Source organism: Electrona antarctica (assembly GCF_951216825.1).
Source record: "Electrona antarctica genome assembly, chromosome: 10".
Taxonomy (NCBI): Eukaryota; Metazoa; Chordata; class Actinopteri; order Myctophiformes; family Myctophidae; genus Electrona; species Electrona antarctica.
The window spans coordinates 47,750,023-47,770,606 of NC_136791.1; the positions used below are offsets into that span (position 1 = coordinate 47,750,023).

The window sequence follows — 20,584 nt, forward strand, 5'->3', positions numbered from 1 at the left end:
AGAGTGTATTCTAAATCAGTTTAGGATTGTATGACATTGTACAACTCAGTCAATCAAATGTTTTATCTTTTTTGTGTAATCAATGTATTTTCCCATTGAACTGACTCAAATGCCCAAACTGATACACCCGGTAATATATAATACCAGTAATTCCCTTATGTTTGAATGATACATTTTGATATTTGATACATCACATCCATGGTATGAAAACAATGTTAAAGAGTTGCTTCAATGAAATATAATTGATTTAAGCTGAAAACTATATATTTAATGGCATTTTCTTTGCGTCGTTACATTTATGGCGCATGCCGTTACAATTAATCCCATATGCGCAGCAAATGTAACACTGGAACAGCGTCCACTTTCGGTTTAATAACTCCTGACCTGTTTCATCAATTGAAAAACTTGAAGTGGTTTATGATAGCAGATATGTGTAGGTCCTTTGCCTGAAATTATTGCATGTGTAGATAAAAGGATCTCTGAGTAAAAGAGTGAAACTTGCAAAATGTTACAACCATGGCGGCTCTCCCCTACTGTAATTCTCCAATCTGTTAATACATTATTCAATCAATCAATCAATCAATCAATCAATCAATCAATCAGCATGAAAACATTTTAATAGTCAGTTTTAGCATGATACTAGTGATGCAATTAGCGATTATTTAATTATTCCTATTGGCTACTTTTTCTATTAATCAAATAATAGAGAAGCACATTATTATTAACAATTTCATTTCTTAATCTTTTATATATCAACAACAACAAAATGTAAATAGATTGTTTTATAATCGACTAAATCAATTAGTCTGATTAACAACAGCCCTAGTGGACTTCACTGTCCAGTATTTAATTCTACTGTATTTAAAGAAATGTACAAAAACAAGACACATGTGTGTGTGTGTATATATGCAATTGAACATTATCTGTAGATATCACTACTCAAGCCGAGAAATAATACACAAAATAAATCCCCCATATGTTTTATAATGGACTGTCTCCTCCTCCAAAGCTAAAGTTGATTATGATGAGCAACTGAAAAAGTTTAGTTTCTCCAGAAGTCCTTAAATATATAGTATGGATGCCAGTAAATTATGTTAATAATCAGATTATGTTGTGATATGTTTATATTTCATACAAGCTGCACTTCTATAACTTTCTATATATATATAGTTATATATAGTTATATATAGTTATATAGTTAGTTTGACATTATTCTACTGTCGAGGATGTTTTTTGTTTCTTATGGAGAGAGGTGGCTTTATTTCTCTCTCTTGCACAAACATACTCTGAATTTATGAATCTGTTTCTCTCTCTCGCTCGTCGTCTTCGCAGTCAGCCGTCATTATTTTTCTCAATCACGTCCTCCCCACACTCTTCCGCTGTGCTTTATTGCCACGAGCTATTAGCGGCTTAATTGTCACAGAGCTCTGCTGTGTGATTCTCTCCAGAAGGATGTGTCAACTTTACCATGACACCAAAAGTAAATTGATTCTGTCACATTGTCCCCACGTCCCATTATCTCCTAATGTGACAACCAATTTCTCTGAACCAACACCTATCCCCTCGTTTCCCCTTCACCCCCCCCCCCCCCCCCCCACGTTAGAGTCAGTGTTGTTTTCGTCGACTAAAACTAAGACGAAAATTATTCGTCGACTACCTTTTTCCACTGACAAAAACTAAATGGAAACTACATGAAAACTAAGCTGTGATGACTAAAACTAAGACTAAATATACTGACAATTTAGTCAACAAATAAAAACTAGACTAAAATGTTAGGAAGGGACTAGTGGACAAGAGATCCAGTATACGTCGTTTACACTTGGTTGCATGCTGAAAATAGCCGATCTACAAGCTCACAACGCGTCACAGCCATTATGACGGCATCAAGCCTGCCAAAACACATTTTAGTCGACTAAATCAACTGTAGATTTAGTCGACTAAAATCTCATGACATTTAGTCGACTAAAACTAGACTAACACTAAGACATTCCAGGTGACTAAAATGTGACTAAAACTAAATGAAAACTATTCAAGAGACTATGACTAAAACTAAAATCAAAACGTGCTGCCAAAAACAACACTGGTTAGAGTGTAGGAAATCAGAGTGTAAATTGGGCAAACAGTGCAGATCTGCCTAAGTGTGCATTTGATGGGATAAATGAGGAGTAGTGAGACTGGAGTGTCCTAATTTATCTCCTTGTCTTGTACCAGAGCCCCACTACTAGTAGATTGGACGGAATAATTCATGTGGTCAATTTATCTCCTCTAGAAATGGGTCATCTGAGAGAGTTGAGAGACATTCTTTCCCACACAGCCCTGCGGGGTTTCACATAATCATATCTCTCTAAAGTCTTTCCAGGAACGAGTTCTGTAACCCTAAACCTCAACCACCTGCCCACCCCCACTAACCCAGATGTTTAAAGGACCATGCCGGTGGTCTGCCGCCATGTTTAGCCCACTGGCTATGACTCATGGTATACTTGACATTGCTGCCGACCACTTACCAAAGCATTCCGCCGTTTGTTGATTTTGGAATAATTACCAGATTTCCCTATTTTTGGCTCTGTAGGAGGCAGAGCCGTCTGTCTAGATGAGGGTCTGTATACTCTGTACCTCCATGCATGTTTCTCACTTAATTTTTTAGAATGGAAGCCAATGGGGACCAAATCAGACTGAAACATTGCCCAAATCTGGAGTCATACATTATAGATACTACTAGCCCTTACCCGTTGTGAGATATTGCCCCCCCCCCCCTTGTGGCTGTGGGGGGTACTGCACCCTGGGTGCGTTTTCACATTTTTAATTCACTAATAAATTCATTATTCATTTATAATTTGTTAAATTGGAAAAAGGGCTTCGTTAAGACCTCCATATTATTATGGTCAATGCCTGTGTGAAAAGTGGGAGCGATTGGTGCAGGCGGTGAGGAGATAACGTGGTGTTTCTGACAGACATTCAGACATTCAGACAGACAGACAGACAGACAGACAGACATTGTCAGAATTATAGTATGATGATGATAATAGAATGCTCACATGAAGTTTGAGACCCACATGGGAGCCAAGCCTATAATTGTGACTAGTTTGTGAATTAGGAGCTGTGGACTGGACAATGGACATATGGCACACTACACTATCCTGTTTATTTTCACAAGTTCACATTAATGAACTAGTTTACCCATAATTCAAATTCTGTCATCTACTCACTGTCATGCCATGAAAACATAGATGTAGTTTCTTTGTCCACAAAACACACAAGGAGTTTTTGCCAGCAAAACTTTCTCCAAACAAGCCAACGGTGTCAAGTCCCTTGAGTTCTTTTCTAGTCCTCAGTACAACCGTTTGTTTTCAGAAGACTTGGATTATTTTACACAATCTCTATGGAGTAATTCTTTGCCAATGTTCTGCTCCATTTGGACTTGTCACTGTTGGCTTTAGTTGCTGGCTTCAGCTACCATGAGTGTGAGTATGTAATGACAGAATTTAAACATTTGGGCTAACTATTCCTTTAACCTCTGACACAAAACACACGCACGCACACGCACACACACACACACACACACACACACACACACACACACACACACACACACACACACACACACACACACACAACCGTTTTGTCAAATTCCCAATTTCTTTTCTCACCTTGCATGTATGCATGCCTGCACATCATTTCCACAGCTAAAGGGCACATGCCACATATGTGCCACACTGTGCCGAAGGAAGCCAACTATCTCCCCAGTGTTAACAAGCTGACAGCGTCGACACCTGTTCCCCACAATACCCCACTGGGCAGATCACATTCAATCACACCGAGCCGTCCTACAGCTCCATGCCGCAACGCACGCTGTGCGTACGGGTCACCGGAGAGGTGAGAGCGTGTCTGTCATCTCCAGGCAGCTTTACATAGCCAACAAGAACGGGAACTGATAACATATGAATATTTCGGTAGAACTGTCCACTCGACTGAATAACTCAAGTATAGGCTTTGATTATTTAAATGAATACTGTGATGTCTGAATAGACATTGTCATCAGCTTTTTATTCAAATGATTAATTCCCAGTCAGTGAGACCTGCCTTTCTGATAGTATCATCAGTCATACATTAACAATCATGCCTTTGGGGTTTGCCGATGATGACCACGTGGTTAAGGCACGTTCCACATACTGTATAGTCTTTGATGCCTGACAGCATGTCCCTGGTTTGATCCCCGCGCCTGGCGGCGTGCGGGTTTGCTGCATGTCACTCGCTGACTCTCTCCGGGTTTCCTTTCTCTCTATACCACTGTCCTATCGAATAATTACCTTTGCAGCGCCCACATCATGTCATGAAAGCGTAAGAGTGACTTCAATTATGTTATATCACTGGCATAGGGCATGCAGTGCAGTGGCAAATTATACGCACGCTCCTCCAAGCTCCAACTAGGCTAGTCGAAGCTCAAAGGCAACGTTAATATTTGACAAAGTAGTGAGTACTAGAACCAATCAAGCATTCCTTTTCTCAGAAAAGAAGCAATTTGAAGAACTGAAACCTGACTGCATAAAAATCCATGGTTGGGTTGTTAAAAGAAAAGTACAGTACAGTATACTGTAGATATAGCATAAATACCATGTTAAGCCCCATGGTAATTGAATTCAGTGATGAATGAAGGCTCTCAAGTCCCCAAAGCTCACTCATAGCATCCTAAAAAATGAGATGTTCCGCTTCGTTTCAAATATCTCCCTCCCCATAGGGGTCTCACATAGAGAAAACCTCAACCAGTGATAGAGAGACAGAGAAAAGTGCTATCAGAAATAATACCGGCCCTCATAGAAATTCAAGTCTTTCCTTTCGGCCGAGCTGTAGTCTGTGTCCATTCATCTCTATCATTAATCCAATCTGGGCGGGAACCCCTTTTGGTGTTTTGTTATACTTAGCTATTTAAAAATAGCAGATCTACAAGCTCATAGCCTACGAGCTTGTAGGTCTGCTATTTTTGAAAATGTGGCGCAAATCTTTGAATATATATATTCTTTCAGAGCGAACGTTTTTAACTCAAATATTTGCTTCTGGCGGGTCCCTGGAACAACATATTTTCAGATGGGGGTCCACAACCAAATACATATAATTCTAGGGGTCTTTGACATGAAAAAGGTTGAGAACCACTGACATAGAAACATAGGGTTTTCAGAAAACTGTCAGGATGTAGAAGACATTTTTTGAATCGGATCTCAGGTCAAAATGGGTTCATTCAAGCCAACTGTGCAGCAGAAGGTATGTATTATCTATTTCCAACTGGGAAAAGTCAAAGGGTCTGCTAGGAGCTAGGCTGAGAGGTTTTCCCCGTGCCTGTGGTCAGGTGAAAGAGTATTTTCATTTAGACATCATTCTTATCCGGAGTCCGGACACAGTCAAAATATTGATAATCGGTGGTATCTGTAGGTCAGGACTCGGGACACTCGACAACCGCGACCAGCATCGGACACAAAGATCTAGCATTGATCTGGCTCTAATTACATTCTATATCCTAACATACAGTATTCATCTTAACCCATTTAGGCCCGACGTCGGAATTGTCTTCTAAATCATGCCAATTTTCTGAAAAACCTCATGTTTCTATATCTGTGGTTCTCAATATTTGATGTCAAGGACCCCAGAAATGTTATGTAATAGGCCACCGACCCCCCCATCTGAAAATATGTTGTTCCAGGGACCCCCCAGAAGCAAATATTTGAGTTACGCTCTGAAAGAATATACATTCAAAGATTTGCACGCACATTTTCACGATTTTTCAAAAATAGCAAGCTCATAGTGCGCCACTCGGTGGCGCGCTATGAGCTTGTAGATCTGCTATTTTTCAATAGCTAAATTATAACATAATGTTTAAAACATCAAAAGTGGTTCCCGCCCAAAATGGGTTAAGCCACAAGACTCTGCGAGAGAAGCTATAAACTCTTCTGTATAGCACCTTATGTCATTTTCTATTCACATAGATTTAGTCATACATTAAAAATGGCTTTATTTATTTTTTTATCATTTATTTCATTGTCTCCTCCAGGCCGAAGGCCTCACAATTAAATTCGATTCCGATTCGATTTGACGATGCATTGCAATGCATCACACTTTTCTATATTACTGCACAACATGGCAAATTCTTTTATCAGTTAATACAAGCAGTCAGATATACCGAACAACATTTACAATTATATTATAATATTATGTACAGTATTATATTTATATATAATTATATTTAGGCTTCGATTATCGATTAGGTCACATTGCTGCATTGCATTGCTGCACGGCCGAATCACGATGGATTGCTGAATCGATATATATTTGACAGCAATAATGTTTTGCACTCCGTCCGTGTGTGTGTCCGTCTATCTGTGTGCAGCTAATCTCACACACACACACACACACACACACACACAACCACACCACACACACACACAACCACACACACACACACACACACACACACACACACACACACACACACACACACACACACACACACACACACACACACACACACACACACACACACACACACACACACACACACACACACACACACACACACACACACATTTTCCTACTAGGCCGAGGAATAAATCCCACCCTTTTCACATTGGCTGGTTATAGCACCACAAAACACATTTTTGAAAAAAATGCCTCTGAATTTGAACGTCCAATTGCCATAAAAGGTGTAAGAAGAAATAGCACCCTTTTCACATTGGCCTATTATAGCACCACCAGGAGGCCACAATAACCTACCTGACCTGGTGGAGACCTGTGCTCCGAGGAGCACCTTTTCTAGTTTAATTTCTTTTTTCAATAATGCCATGCCCAAAATAGGGATATGTAAGAGTGAATGTAATTGCATGGTAGGTCACGGATATTTGCATTTACTTCCCTAGATGAACCCTTATGACAGGGACTATTTTCAGCAAGACATTGAAATTCATTAAAATACATCAATAACAGAACTTTGACTCTGCTTTCCCTTTGAAGACGTGCAGAGGAATGTACACTAGCCTGGGTCTTTCAATTCTATTGATTTACCTACAGTTCCATCTCTCTGCCAAATGGCATTCATTACTGCTCTTCCAAAAACAAATGTTCCTCATGTAAATAATGACTATAGTTAGACCAGCAGCAAAGCGGATCCAAGTGAACCAGACATTATTGATCAACACAGGTGTTCCTCAAGGATGTGTGAGTTCTCCCATATTGTATTTACACAAATTATACAAAAAATATCGGAAAAGGAGTCATCCCAGGACTTTTACTGTCAAGTTTTCTGATTTTAGGACTTTGTACAATGGTATGATGATGTCCATCATTGCGAACGAAGTGATTGCGAACGAAGTGAGCAATTACTATAGAAGCCGGCCTAGCTTGTCTGTCTGTCTGTCTGTCTGTGTGTGTGTGTGTGTGTGTGTGTGTGTGTGTGTGTGTGTGTGTGTGTGTGTGTGTGTCACGCTGTAACACCACCTGCCCGCCACCAGAGGGCTTGTGTGTGTGTGTGTGTGTGTGTGTGTGTGTGTGTGTGTGTGTGTGTGTGTGTGTGTGTGTGTCAGACTGCCACAACAGCTTTGTTCGCTTCCCGCATTTACGCGTCTTACTTGTCTCATTGTAAACATTAGAGTCCAAATTACACTGCTGCCGCAGTGCAGAGGCACATTGTATGCGACACATCCTGTTGGAGCTCATCCTAGCACCAACAAAAAGCATCGCACATGCAGCGTTCAACAGGAAGATCACAGTCTTTAGTTAGTCTCTCGAGACAGACTGTTGACTAACGTCAAAAGATAAGAGGGGGCTGTTTTTCCTTTGTTTTGCCAATGGGTACCTTTAGTAAAATGAGTTGAGCTCTTTATACCTGCTGGAAACATTTATTTTCTTCCATTAAATTGTATATTACAAATAATCTTAGTAAAGTATTTTCTATGTAGCCTACATGGTGTGAATACACATACATCATGTGACTGATGAATAACAAGTGTAGATACTTTATAGTTCAAATATTGATAATGATTAAATACACAGATAAGCCCTAAGAAGCCCAACGAAACCTAGAGTAGCCATGTTCAACAGCCATGTCTCAAAGCAAAGACTTCACACCTCTCACAGCCACCCACATTATATCTGAGAAATGCTGAGAATCTGCTGATGCGTATACTGCCATACTCTTTTGACTTGAGCACACCACTTCCATTGTTTCTTGCTGAAATCAGACTTCTCAGGAGAGGAAAACAAAATGACCTAGCGTAGCCTTTGTCTTGAATGAGAGCAGGGTGGAGAGCAACTGTGGCTCAGCAACAAGTGATACTGTAGTAGTGAAGTTGTAGGCAATGATGGTTGGCTCCTACTGTACGTATGTGTGCATGTGACTGATAGATGCAGAACATTCAATGTGGAATATATACTGTACAATATACACTTATACATAACGCACACACACACACGCACGCACGCACGCACACACACACGCACGCACGCACACACACGCACGCACGCACGCACGCACGCACGCACGCACGCACGCACGCACGCACACACACACACCACAATAATTGTATGTATTTTTATGTGGCAGCCTTTATGTCCAAGACAAATTTCCCTACGGACGAATAAGGTTATCCTGAACCTTTTTAATAAATGAAGGTGCCATATCTATCATATCTAGATAGATTGCCTATCTCAGGCAAGTCTTGCTCTTTGCAAGTTGATTTTCAAGTATACCGCGAGTCGTAGCCAATGGGCTAAATCAGCACGATCCTTCAACAACGCATGATGAATACATTATAGGCCTTTCTGTCTGACATGACCCTGCTCTACAGCGCACTGTGATGGAATGGGCATGCATTTTAACCCATTTAGGCCTGACGTCGAAATAAAAAAAAACGTTCGCTCTGAAAGAATATATACCTATTCAAAGATTTGTGCCTCATTTTTACGATTTTTCAAAAATAGCAGACCTACAAGCTCATAGCGCGCCACTCGGTGGCGCGCTATGAGCTTGTAGATCTGCTATTTTTCAATAGCTAAATGTTTCACCAATGCGCTACCAGTGACATTGTCCACAGTAAATGTACAGATGAAAAATGACTTCACTGAGAACTGGACTGGACTGGACTGGACTGGTTCTGTTTGAATGGCGTCTGAACCTCACCTGAACCATTCAGAGATACTGTAAATACTGTTATGGCATTTCCTTTTGTTGTTATAGCCTACTGTACTTCTGAAAGATTTTGGAACCGGTGTCAAGAGTTTGATGTGAAAATTATACCTGGCTATCAAATGGATAGTCGCATCCTTTCTAGTCTCAGTGTCAGTGCAAATCAATATGGCCTCAAAGGCGCATTCCACTTTTGGGCATGGCGCTGCAGGATGGATGACATCTTGTAGAAAAAAAGGGCTGTTTGTTTACAAGATAGAGAGAGAGAGAGAACAAAGAAAGGGGTAGTAGAAACAGTCACCACGTCAGCTGTCGACCTCTGAGGAAGAGGGTAGAACCGTATAGTGTAGAGTAACGTATGTCAGTAATGTGAGGGAGAGAGGGAAAGATTAAAGAACACATGCGATGGAGTACTGTACTGTACTGTACTGTACTGTACTGTACTGTACTGTACTGTACTGTACTGTACTGTACTGTACTGTACTGTACTGTACTGTACTGTGTGATAAGGCAGATTTTCCCTGACTCACTGTTTGGGACCAACTACAGAGACCAATCTCTGGAAAAGAGCACAACAGATACTAGATGGAGTGGGAGTCGTCTGCATCTGTGAAGAATATGGGACTTTGCACTGCTGCTCATGCAGGAGAGAGAGTGTTCTGTGACATATTGCTCTCTGCCCTTATGTTTTCTATGTATGTAACTGTATTTTATTTCTATTTTCTGTCCTGTGTTATGTCAAATGTGTATACAATGTTGCATACAAGGCAGCTGGGTCGCAAAACGAATTTCAGTGCGAACTGACAATAAAGTACTATATCATATCGTACTGTACTGTACTGTACTGTACTGTACTGTACTGTACTGTACTGTACTGTACTGTACTGTACTGTACTGTACTGTACTGTACTGTACTTCGTAGTACTGTACTTGACAACGTGTTGCACACGTTGTGTAGATGTAGATTAATGTTTTGTACGTGTGTGTTGTGTTAGGCTCCACAGCATGTGATACTTGGTGGTGAACAAAAGGTGCTTCCGTGCTCAGACAGACAGACAGACAGACAGACAGACAGACAGACAGACAGACAGACAGACAGACAGACAGACAGACAGACAGACAGATTTCTGCGTGTAGGAGTGATTAGCACCACTCAAAAAGGATGAGGCCTCTCGGTTACATTGTTAACTATATTATGGAGATAGAGCTCCTTGTGTTTCCCTCTGTGTGCAGGCTGCACTACTTCGGCAGTGGTATAGTCTGCAGTATATGCATACATGCCACTAACATTAAGCCTCTTATAGTAGAGATGTAAAGAACTACTGCGTCTTAACAATCTCACTCTACTAACCCCGTTCACGTGTCTCTAATCACATGAATCTGGCACATCATGGCTCAGGTCAAAAGAATCAATCCGGAAAGGATTATTTTGGAATCCAATTACTCCCATCTCAGAGGGGGGGAGATGGTGGAACATACAAGATCATTTCCCCATTAATGGATTTCATTTCAATTGATCCCTGGGATTGATTTGGTCGAGAATGAAATCGAACTGGGCCCTGGTCAGGAGCGGGGTGGGGTTGTTAACCCATTTTGGGCAGATCTACAAGCTCATAGCGCGCCACCGAGTGGCGTGCTACGAGCTTGTAGATCTGCTATATTTGAAAAATCGAAGAACGACTGACATAGAAACATAGCTTTTTCAGAAAACTGTCAGGATCTAGAAGACATTTTTAGAATCTGATCTCAGGTCAAAATGGGTTAATGGATTTCATTTCAATTGATCCCTGGGATTAATTCGGTCGAGATGAAATCGAACTGGGCCCTGGTCAGGAGCAGGGTGGGGTTGTTAATGAAAGACTTACCCGTTCCAAACAAAACCAAGCAGATCCGATATCAGTTGACCCGTCAGTCCATAGCAGCCTATGAGTCCCAGTTCCTGTACTGGTTGGGCTTACTGGGGTTCTCCACGCTCCACCCAGCCCCCTATTCACATCCTCTCTAAGGCATCGAAACAGTAATGGACGTAGAGAAGCTTCTATTCTTCTCCTTCAACAGGAAAACGTGGATCTGGGAGACTGAAGATCTGTGTGGTCTTCAAAATGAGATGCCACCTGGAAAATTAAAGTAAAAGAAAAATGGGTTTAGAATACATAACAAGCAAAGTTTAATAATAAACCTGCCCCAAGTGACCACAGGGCTGAGACACTCTACCGGAATAATGTCACTTCATTATGTCAGCACTACAGCGGAGCGGACAGATACGGTGAAATCTCTACCGAAATCCATGATGTCACTCGCTCATCCCCTGGTCCTCCAGGGCCGTAGAAGTTTCATTTTAAATTGTCTAATATATAAGCACAAGCAAAAAAAGTAACTGTCTCAGCGATATTGTCAGGGAGGTGTCTCTGTGTCATCACAACAGTCGGTCAGTGATATTTGATAGCGTCTGTTTATAGCGAAACTTTTAATAATTCGACGACAGTAACATTTAGCGTTCTCTCTCAGTCAGTTGATTATTTATATCCATGTGAGCCAAACCACCGCGATCATTTGTTTATTTTTGGAACACAGTTCTTATTTGACGCGATATGAAAAAGTTGCGCTCCTGTCACTTTGGGGGGATGCCTCCGTACAAATAAACGTCTCGAAATGTACAGAAACAAGGTCGTTTCTGAGGGACATTTCTCAATGCACTTTAGCACAAAAATACAGAAATGCAACAGTACAACTAAAACATGAAAACGTATACAAGCCAAGGCTCTTCAAAGCACACGTGAGGAGGAAAAAGGGCAGCATTACAGGCAAGAGTAACCATAACAGGCAAGCATTACAGGTAGCAGCGTGACAGAAGCAGCGTGACAGGAAAGCGTGACCGCTTCTGCGTTCAGAGTGTGTGACGGAAGCATTACAGGCTTGAGCATGACAGGCTTCCTGCACGTTTTCATAGTAACTGTGACCTGCGGTCGCAATACAATAGAAAAATCACACCCGTGTGAAGTGAGTGGTGCAACTCCAGACCCACATGAACGCACATAGGGTGCCACCCCGCGTCCGAAACGGTTGAGAAATGACAGAGTTACCGTGTGCCGGTCCCTGTACTGTACTGTACTGTACTGTACTGTACTGTACTGTACTGTACTGTACTGGCACACCCGAAATCATAATATATACAGTTAATATATGCGTGTGTGTCTGTGTGTGTGTTAGGTTGCGCACTGGTGGTGAAAAACAACCATGCTGCAACCATGCTGTTTTCGTGCACCCAGCCAGCCAGCCAGCCAGCCAGCCAGCCACCCACCCATCCACACACATAGCTCCGTAAGGGAGTGGTTGCACCACTCAAAAAACAGCCCAAGGGATGTGATAAGGCATATTTTTCCCTGACTCACTGTTTGGGACCATGAACTACAGAGACCAATCTCTGGAAAACAGATACTAGGTGGAGTGGGAGTCGTCTGCATCTGTGAAGAATATGGGGACTTTGCACTGCTCATGCAGGAGAGAGAGTGTTGGCCTGGGCCATGGCTCAATGGTCCAGGCACCTTGGCTGGTATAATCCAGTCTGGCAGTGTGCCGCGGGTTCGACTCCCGATCCCGACGGCCTTTACTGCATGTCTTCCCCCCCATCTCTCTCCCCATTTCCTGTCAGCCTACTGTCTGTCCCTCCATAAAAATAAATAAAAATAAAGGTGAAAGCCACAAAAAAACATTTAAAAAGAAAAAAAGGAGAGAGAGTGTTCTGTGAGCCTGTGGTGAACCAAATTAAGAAAACAGCTATTTATATACCTGGCGTACAAAGAAAAACATCTTACCAACAGACAATGTTTCCCTAGCAGTGTTTGACATGCACAGCTTGGACACACGTCGTGCACGCACACACACACACACACACACACACACACACACACACACACACACACACACACACACACACACACACACACACACACACACACACACACACACACACACACACACACACACACACACACACACCTTGTTTTCAAAAGAACGTCTGATGATCAAATCAACATCATCAAAGCGAATAATGTTCGAGAACAACACATCCAAATGTAACCAGCGCGTTCCCATGAATCTGGATACACTGCATATGGATGAATTGGAGCCCCCTCGTCTCAACTCAAGTCTAGACAAAGCCTTCACTGTGGAGTTATTCTGTTGCCCTGCTTGTGTCTGAGAAAGAAAGCATGCTTCTTAGCGCCCACTCACTCCCCCACTCTCTCCCAGGGAGCCTCTGCCCACAGGTGCGAGACACAAAGCCATATTGTTAGCACTTGGCCACTGTAACACAACGAGAGCAGAAAACAGAGGAGAAGAGAGGTGAGTCAGTCACTGAGCCCCAGCTGGACAAGCCCACTTGGTCATATTTGTGGCAAAGAAAATTGGTCAGTGATAATCAACAACCTCAGGAGAGCACTTTCTCCTCCACTCCATACTGCATGTTTGAGTGGTGTAAACCACTCAAACAACTGGCTTTGTTAGTTTACGTGTCTGTCCGTACCAAAAAAAATGAGCATGGTTGCTATGGTCACCCAGTTCACCCGGGTGTGATTTCAGCTTTGTTAGTTTACGTGTCTGTTCGTACCAAAAAATGAGCATGGTTGCTATGGTCACCCAGTTCACACGGGTGTGATTTCATTACGTCAGACCACAGTTGATCAGTCTATATAAGACCTTACACCACTCAGTTCACACGGGTGTGATTTTTGAATATATAACAGCCATTATAAAACATTGCAGTGTACCTGTAACCAAATGCTATACAGTAATCAACCTTGTTATTGTTGATCATAAGGATTAAATAATAGCTTTATCTTATTATCTTATCTTAGAGCTGTTAATCAATATGGGGTATGCTTGAATAAGTAAGCTATTTGCCAATTTGCGGGAATGAAGCAGCAGAATATAATTGTGTCATTATAGAACATAAATATGCCCTCCAGATGAAGATCCAAGAGTATGTTACAAACAAATTACTATATCTATTTTAATTAGTCTATGCGGTACACACAAAAAAGGTCTCTCTTGTCAACCATATTCAAATATATGACTAATGTCAATTAGTCTACAATGTCAATGTCTACAAACAGTATCTGCATTTAAAGCCAAACCGCAGGAAGTGACATACAGCTGAATAACACTTATGATATAACTACAATATTTATTCTTATGGTATGCAGTCAAATATGATTCTACAAACAAATGAGGATTGCAGATGAGGCAGCAACTTGTGTGAAGCCGTACACAAGGGAGATCCGATTATTCTCGGATCTCCCTTTATTACAAGTTTTACCTTTACTGTCTATCACTAGTGTTAATTCAACTCAGAGTGTACACATGGAACCAAATGGACCCTAAATGGATCCATTTGTACGCTCTCTGTTTTGACTGTGTAAGTAAGTAGCCTTGCCGAGCCATGAGGCCCATAGGGCAGGAGCCTATCTCCTGTTTCTGTAGCGTGAGGCAGCTTGATGTACAAGTACACCCCCTGGACATGACGCTAGTATGTCGCAGGGACTTACCCCCAATCCAACCCTTGATGCTGAGTGTCAAGCAGGGAGGCATTGGGTCCCATTTTTAGAGTCTTTGGTATGACCCGGCCGGGGATTGAACCCCAACCTCCCAGTCTCAGGGTGGACACTCTAACCACAAGGCCACTGAGCTGGTGATTTGACTGTGTATAATGCTTAAATAAATCAAGCTAAAGCCATGGAGGCCATGCAAACACTAACTCCATCCCATAATCTAAATCTGCCAGTCAAGGATGAATCTATCTAGACAGAAATCGCCACGCAAGCGTTGTCCTCTTGATCTGTGGAGGGAGGCATTTAATTTTTCAACTTCCAGGTGGAAATCGACAACATCTGATACGGATGCTGTTATTTTAAAGAGACGGAAGCTGTTACGAGGTTAAATGAAGTTCAGTCAGCATGCGGCGGAAAAATGACATTCGTAATAAATATTTCATTATTAATGATGATAATTATGGAACATAATATACAAACTAGGCTATATTTATTTTTCAGTTGCATAATAATATTCTCTATAAAAGGGATGTGCTTAAGGATAATACAGCTGAAAGGATACAAACTGGGAGAAGTTGCTCATATTTCACCTCTGGGAAACTATCATGGTTTAAATAGTCTTTTTCTGCTTTGGGGCTGAGATGATTGAATCCAAATGAAAAGGTTTAATGCAGACAGTTTGCAGGCACATACTGTACTTCCTACTGTGCCTCTCTACTAAAGCATTGAGTAAAAAGGAAGACATGTGCCAGCCATTAAAGTTTCATTGGAGTATAGTCATTTTCCAGCACCCTGTGGCTAAATAATTAATTTATACCCAAATATGCCACGCTGAGGAAACTAACTGTACTATGCCTGCACAGAATGCACACTAGTTAAAGGCTCTTTTCATTATGCTGTGAAGAATATAATGACACTATTTGGGATTTTAACCCATTTCGGCCTGACCTCAAAATTTTAAAAAAAATCTTCTAAATCCTCCAGTTTTCTGAAATAAACATTTTCACGATTTTTCAAAAATAGCAGACCTACAAGCTCGTAGCGCGCCACTCGGTGGCGCGCTATGAGCTTGTAGATCTGCTATTTTTCAATAGCTAAATTATAACATAATGTTTAAAACACCAAAAGGGGTTTCCGCCCAAAATGGGTTAAGTCTGTGGAAGTCATTCAAAATGCATGGCCTTCATGAATCCTGAATTTGAATTAATTTATATTCAAACGAATTGTCTCATCTTTAGAGATCATATCATAATCATATAGTCGCAGTAATGCAAGGTTCAGTGGGTCCAGTAAATGTAATCTGTAGTGAATATACAGTAATACAGTATGTTAAGCTATTGATGCTGGTAATATGAAGTCTTTATGAAGTGGAAGCGACGATGGAGCTGGGCTCGTCTGAGGACGACCTAGAGAGAACGTTTTTCTCTTGAGTTGTGTTTTGATTTGCGGTGAAATTCAGTACAGTTTAGGTTTAGGTTTATTTATTTAGCACGTAGTACAAAATATAGACAATAACATATCAAAGAACAAAAATACAATGCAGGTAAAGGAAGAAGCCAGCTGGCTTATTTGGAATCCTTTCCTGTATGGAAGAGGTCATTGATTTAAAACAGATTAAAAGTTCAATTAAGATCAAAACAAAAGTCTACAAGTTGGTTTCTACGTAGGTTTCTAAATAGGACAAATGTATGATCCTTATTATGATGATTATTGAGAGTAAATCGCGATAAAAGTATGTTTTCATCTGCACCCCCATGCCCTCATTTTCCTAGTTGTTCTTCACTGTCCTCTCTATGACAAGCTCATATCAAGTTCAGCCTATTGTCATTGTACTGTTTTAGCAGCCCTTCCAGCAATGTTTGATGCAGCAGCATATTAAAAAACAAAACAGATATAAATAAATAATGGTTACTGATGGCATCAGTGTTGTTGCCTCTTATAATCAGGAATCATTGCACCAAAAGGAATAATGCACTTCAACAGGAGTGATATCAAGGTGGTAAAGTGCTGAGTGTTGCATGGGTGGGTGGTGTTGAGTAGTATAGTCTTTGGTGCTGCCGGGGAAAGAGATTGTTGCAGATGTCGTCAATGCCTGGTAGTTAAATGTGTCCTGATGATTTGTCGGGCAGTTTTAACTACCCGTTGTAGTGATAAAAAATAAGTAAATAAATGATTTGATAGAACTGATCTTTTTATATTTTTTATTGAACAACGTAAAGAGCAAGTTGCACTTACTTGTAGGTCACCAGAAGGGCTGTTATTTCCTATAAGCATGGATCTTGAATCGTGTTTGACAATCCAAATGATGATGATGTGATTATGCTTGAGGTTCTGGAAACACGCCACGTTGCTAAACAGAAATAAAAGCTAAATGGTCTGCACATTTCTTTGGCACCTTAAATGCCATGTACAGTAGGTGCTCTCTCTCTCTCTCTCTCTCTCTCTCTCTCTCTCTCTCTCTCTCTCCCTCTCTCCCTCTCCCTCTCCCTCTCTCTCTCTCTCTCTCTCTCTTCAGCTGCAGAGAGGAGGGAGTGAAGGCCACCTGACAAGGTCTTACTTCCGGCTACAAATGTCCTGATTACTTTCCTCAAGCCTCGGTGCAAAGTTCTGCATATAAATATCAAATGCACCAAATAAAACCGGTAGGCACTGGCAGGCACGCGTCACTTCAACTCGCTCATCCCTCGTTTCCGATGCTTAATTTAGGCATAAGCGCGCACCTTTTGTCTAAAGTTTAATAGCAAGTCTGCTATTAGAGTGAACATTTTAACTCAATTCTTTGCTTCTGGGTTGGGGTCCCTGGAACAACATATTTTCAGATGGGGGGACGGAGGCATATTACATATAATTTTTATAATGAAATATTGAGCACCACTGATACAGAAACATGAGGTATTTCAGAAAACGGTCAGGACATTTTTTAAATTTCGACGTCAGGCCTAAATGGGTTAAACCAGAGAGTCATTGCATGCGTTACATTCACCAGGTCACACACCGATGGAAGTAAGGCACAAACCTTAGGGGTTCAGTGTCTTGCACAAGGACACTGCAACACGGAAACAAGAGGCCTGCAGGGATCGAACCGGCAACCTTCAGTTTCCCCATACCTTCTGGGCCACTGCCGCAAATGTTCTCCAGATCGGCTAACAAGCATTGACAGCGCAATATAGGATGTGGGTGGATGAGCAGAGTTTAACCCATTTTGGACTGAAGTCGATAAAAAAAATGTCTTCCTAATCCTAATTTTTTTCTGAAAGACCCATGTCTCTATGTCAGTGGTGCTCAACCTTTTTCATGTCAAGGACCCCCAGAATTATCTCTATTGGGCCACGGACCCCCATCTCAAAATATGTAGTTCCAGGGACCACCCAGAAGCCAATATTTTAGTTAAAAATGTTCGCTCTGAAATATATATTCAAAGATTTGTGCCACATTTTCACGATTTTTCAAAAATAGCAGACCTACAAGCTCATAGCGCGCCACTCGGTGGCGCGCTATGAGCTTGTAGATCTGCTATTTTTCAATAGCTAAAGCATAACATAATGCCAACACCAAAAGGGGTTCCCGCGCCCAAAATGGGTTAAACTTTACTCTAGTGATCTCCACCCTTGAGTTTGAGGGCACTGGAAAATGACACTTCTGGGCCACAGTTTAGGCGGGGACCAGAGGACCAGAAAGCATAATCATTGCAATTACAACTCCACCACTCCTCCGGCTCCTACTGCAGCATAACACGGGCTACGGAAAGGAAATGATCAGAGAGATCATGTTCCTTTTGCCAGGATTCTGTTAACAATGTAAAAAAAAATTGCATGCATTTTTAAAAACAGGTTATAAAATCGGACTGCTATAGTACACATAGTCGCATATACTGTACATCATCTTCCATGTGTTACAGAGCAATTAAGTGATCCTCCTTATGTCACATGAGAAAACGGTTTCTCTGCAACATTTTAACCCTAGTGTCCCTAGGCTAATTAAGCAATATTACACGAGAGGGTGTGGGTTAACGTGATTATTGCCACGACAGTGATGCGGTGAGGAACGAGACGAAGTCGAGTTCCGCAAGCATCACTGAAGTGGCAATAATCACGTTAAACCACACCCTCGAGTGTAATATTGCAATTATACAACGGTTACCCTTAAAACTAAGAAAATAGCTGAAAAAAAATATTTTTTTAATGACAGATGTAATCACTACGACCACAAATGTCCCAAGAAACTAGCTAGCCTAGCCACCGAGTTTGCTAGCGCTCTGGGAGAACAGAGCAGCTGAATTCTTTGTTTTGATTAGGTGGTGAATGGTGCTGGTTTAACCCACGGCTAGAAGGCTGTTTCAACCAATCAGATTGCTTCCTCGAAACGACCTGTGGTATAATAATCTATATTAAAATAGGGTAATGACTCAGACATAACCATATATAGAGAGGCCGTGCAGTGAATCAGAATCAGAAGACTTTATTGCCATGACATGTAAACATGTTTCATGTTAAACATGAATTTGGTTTGGTGGACAGCAGAGTGCAGTTACAACATTAGTTGTGCAAAACAGTGCAAAACAGGACAAGACGTGTGCAAAGAATAGTGAATACAATAAAGTGCAGAGAGTTCAAGTGATCAGTTCAGAGCACAGGTCAGTCCATTCCACTCTGAGTGGGGGTGGAGGGAGGATAAAGGGGGGTCAGGGGGGGACACCAGCAGCGTTGAGGAGCCGGATAGCCGTGGGGAAAAAGCTGTTTGAATGTCGGGCCAGTCATTATGACTCAGACATAACCCTGTCACATACCCATACAGTACACTGGTATGGGAATACAGTATACTGATGACATCATCATCAGTGGCGTAACATCATGGTGATGGGCCCCGGTGCAGCTGCACCGGTTGTACCGTCAATATTTACGCCAGTGGTTCCCAAACTTTTTCGTGTCAAGGACCCCCAAATCAACATTTATTAGGCCACGGACCCCCCATTTGTAAACATATGCCAGTGACCCCGATAAGGGAGGATTTTTACGGCTCTAGCAGTGTTTCACACGCATTATGCTACGGGCCCCCGATTTAGTGGCATTCTATCTCTGGTACCCCAATTTATATTGTAAAACCACTGTTAATTTAACTCTGAGAGTGTACAAATGGAACCAAATGGACCCGTTAGGGTCCATTTGGTTCCATTTGTACACTCTCTGAGTTACAGACCCATAAGGGTCCATTTGGTTCCTTACATCTCTAATTGAGCTGGGTACCCCCTGGAACTCCCTCAAGTACCCCTAGGGGTCCCCGGACCCCACTTTGGGAACCCATGATTTACGCCACTGGACATCATGGTCACTGGGCATAAAAGGGACAAGGAATGACAGATACAGAGATCTCCATATATGGCTATATCGGTCCGATTGGCGGTGCGATGTAGGTGTGAGGGCCCCGTAGCGGCCTGAACTCTAGATGTGAAAGCATGTTGTTGATCGACTATTTTCGTCGCAAATCTTTGGTCTGAACTACCAACTAGGGCTGAGACAGTTAATCAAAACTTTATTAAAATAAATCCCTATTGTCATCATTATAGGCAAATTACTACCTAACTATTTAATTGTGAAGATATAGCCAGTCAGAAGTATATAAGAATGCTTAAGTAGTTGATTGATTTGTTGATATATTTATATATTTTGTATTATGCTTCTCGATTATTCGATAAATTGAAAGAGTAATCTATAGAATAATCGCTAAGAAGATAATTGATAGTTGCAGACAACCCAGATTCGGCACAAACAAGGGACTAAATTATTTTCGCTCCTATGCCACCAAAATGTGGAACGCCCTACCAACAGTCATTAAGACATGCGAATCCCTTGACTCCTTCAAAACCACTCTC

General features: G+C 41.6%; 1 protein-coding gene across 2 annotated transcripts in view; it reads right to left on the reverse strand.

Annotated features, from left to right (window-relative positions):
• Positions 1-20,584, reverse strand: part of LOC306931277 (receptor-type tyrosine-protein phosphatase epsilon-like) — a 61,803-nt gene that overhangs the window by 22,562 nt on the left and 18,657 nt on the right. For both annotated transcript variants that reach the window (XM_079512576.1, XM_079512577.1), the window contains exon 2: positions 11,032-11,280. The gene's annotated coding sequence lies outside the window, so the exon portion shown is untranslated. The remainder of the gene's footprint in view (positions 1-11,031; positions 11,281-20,584) is intronic.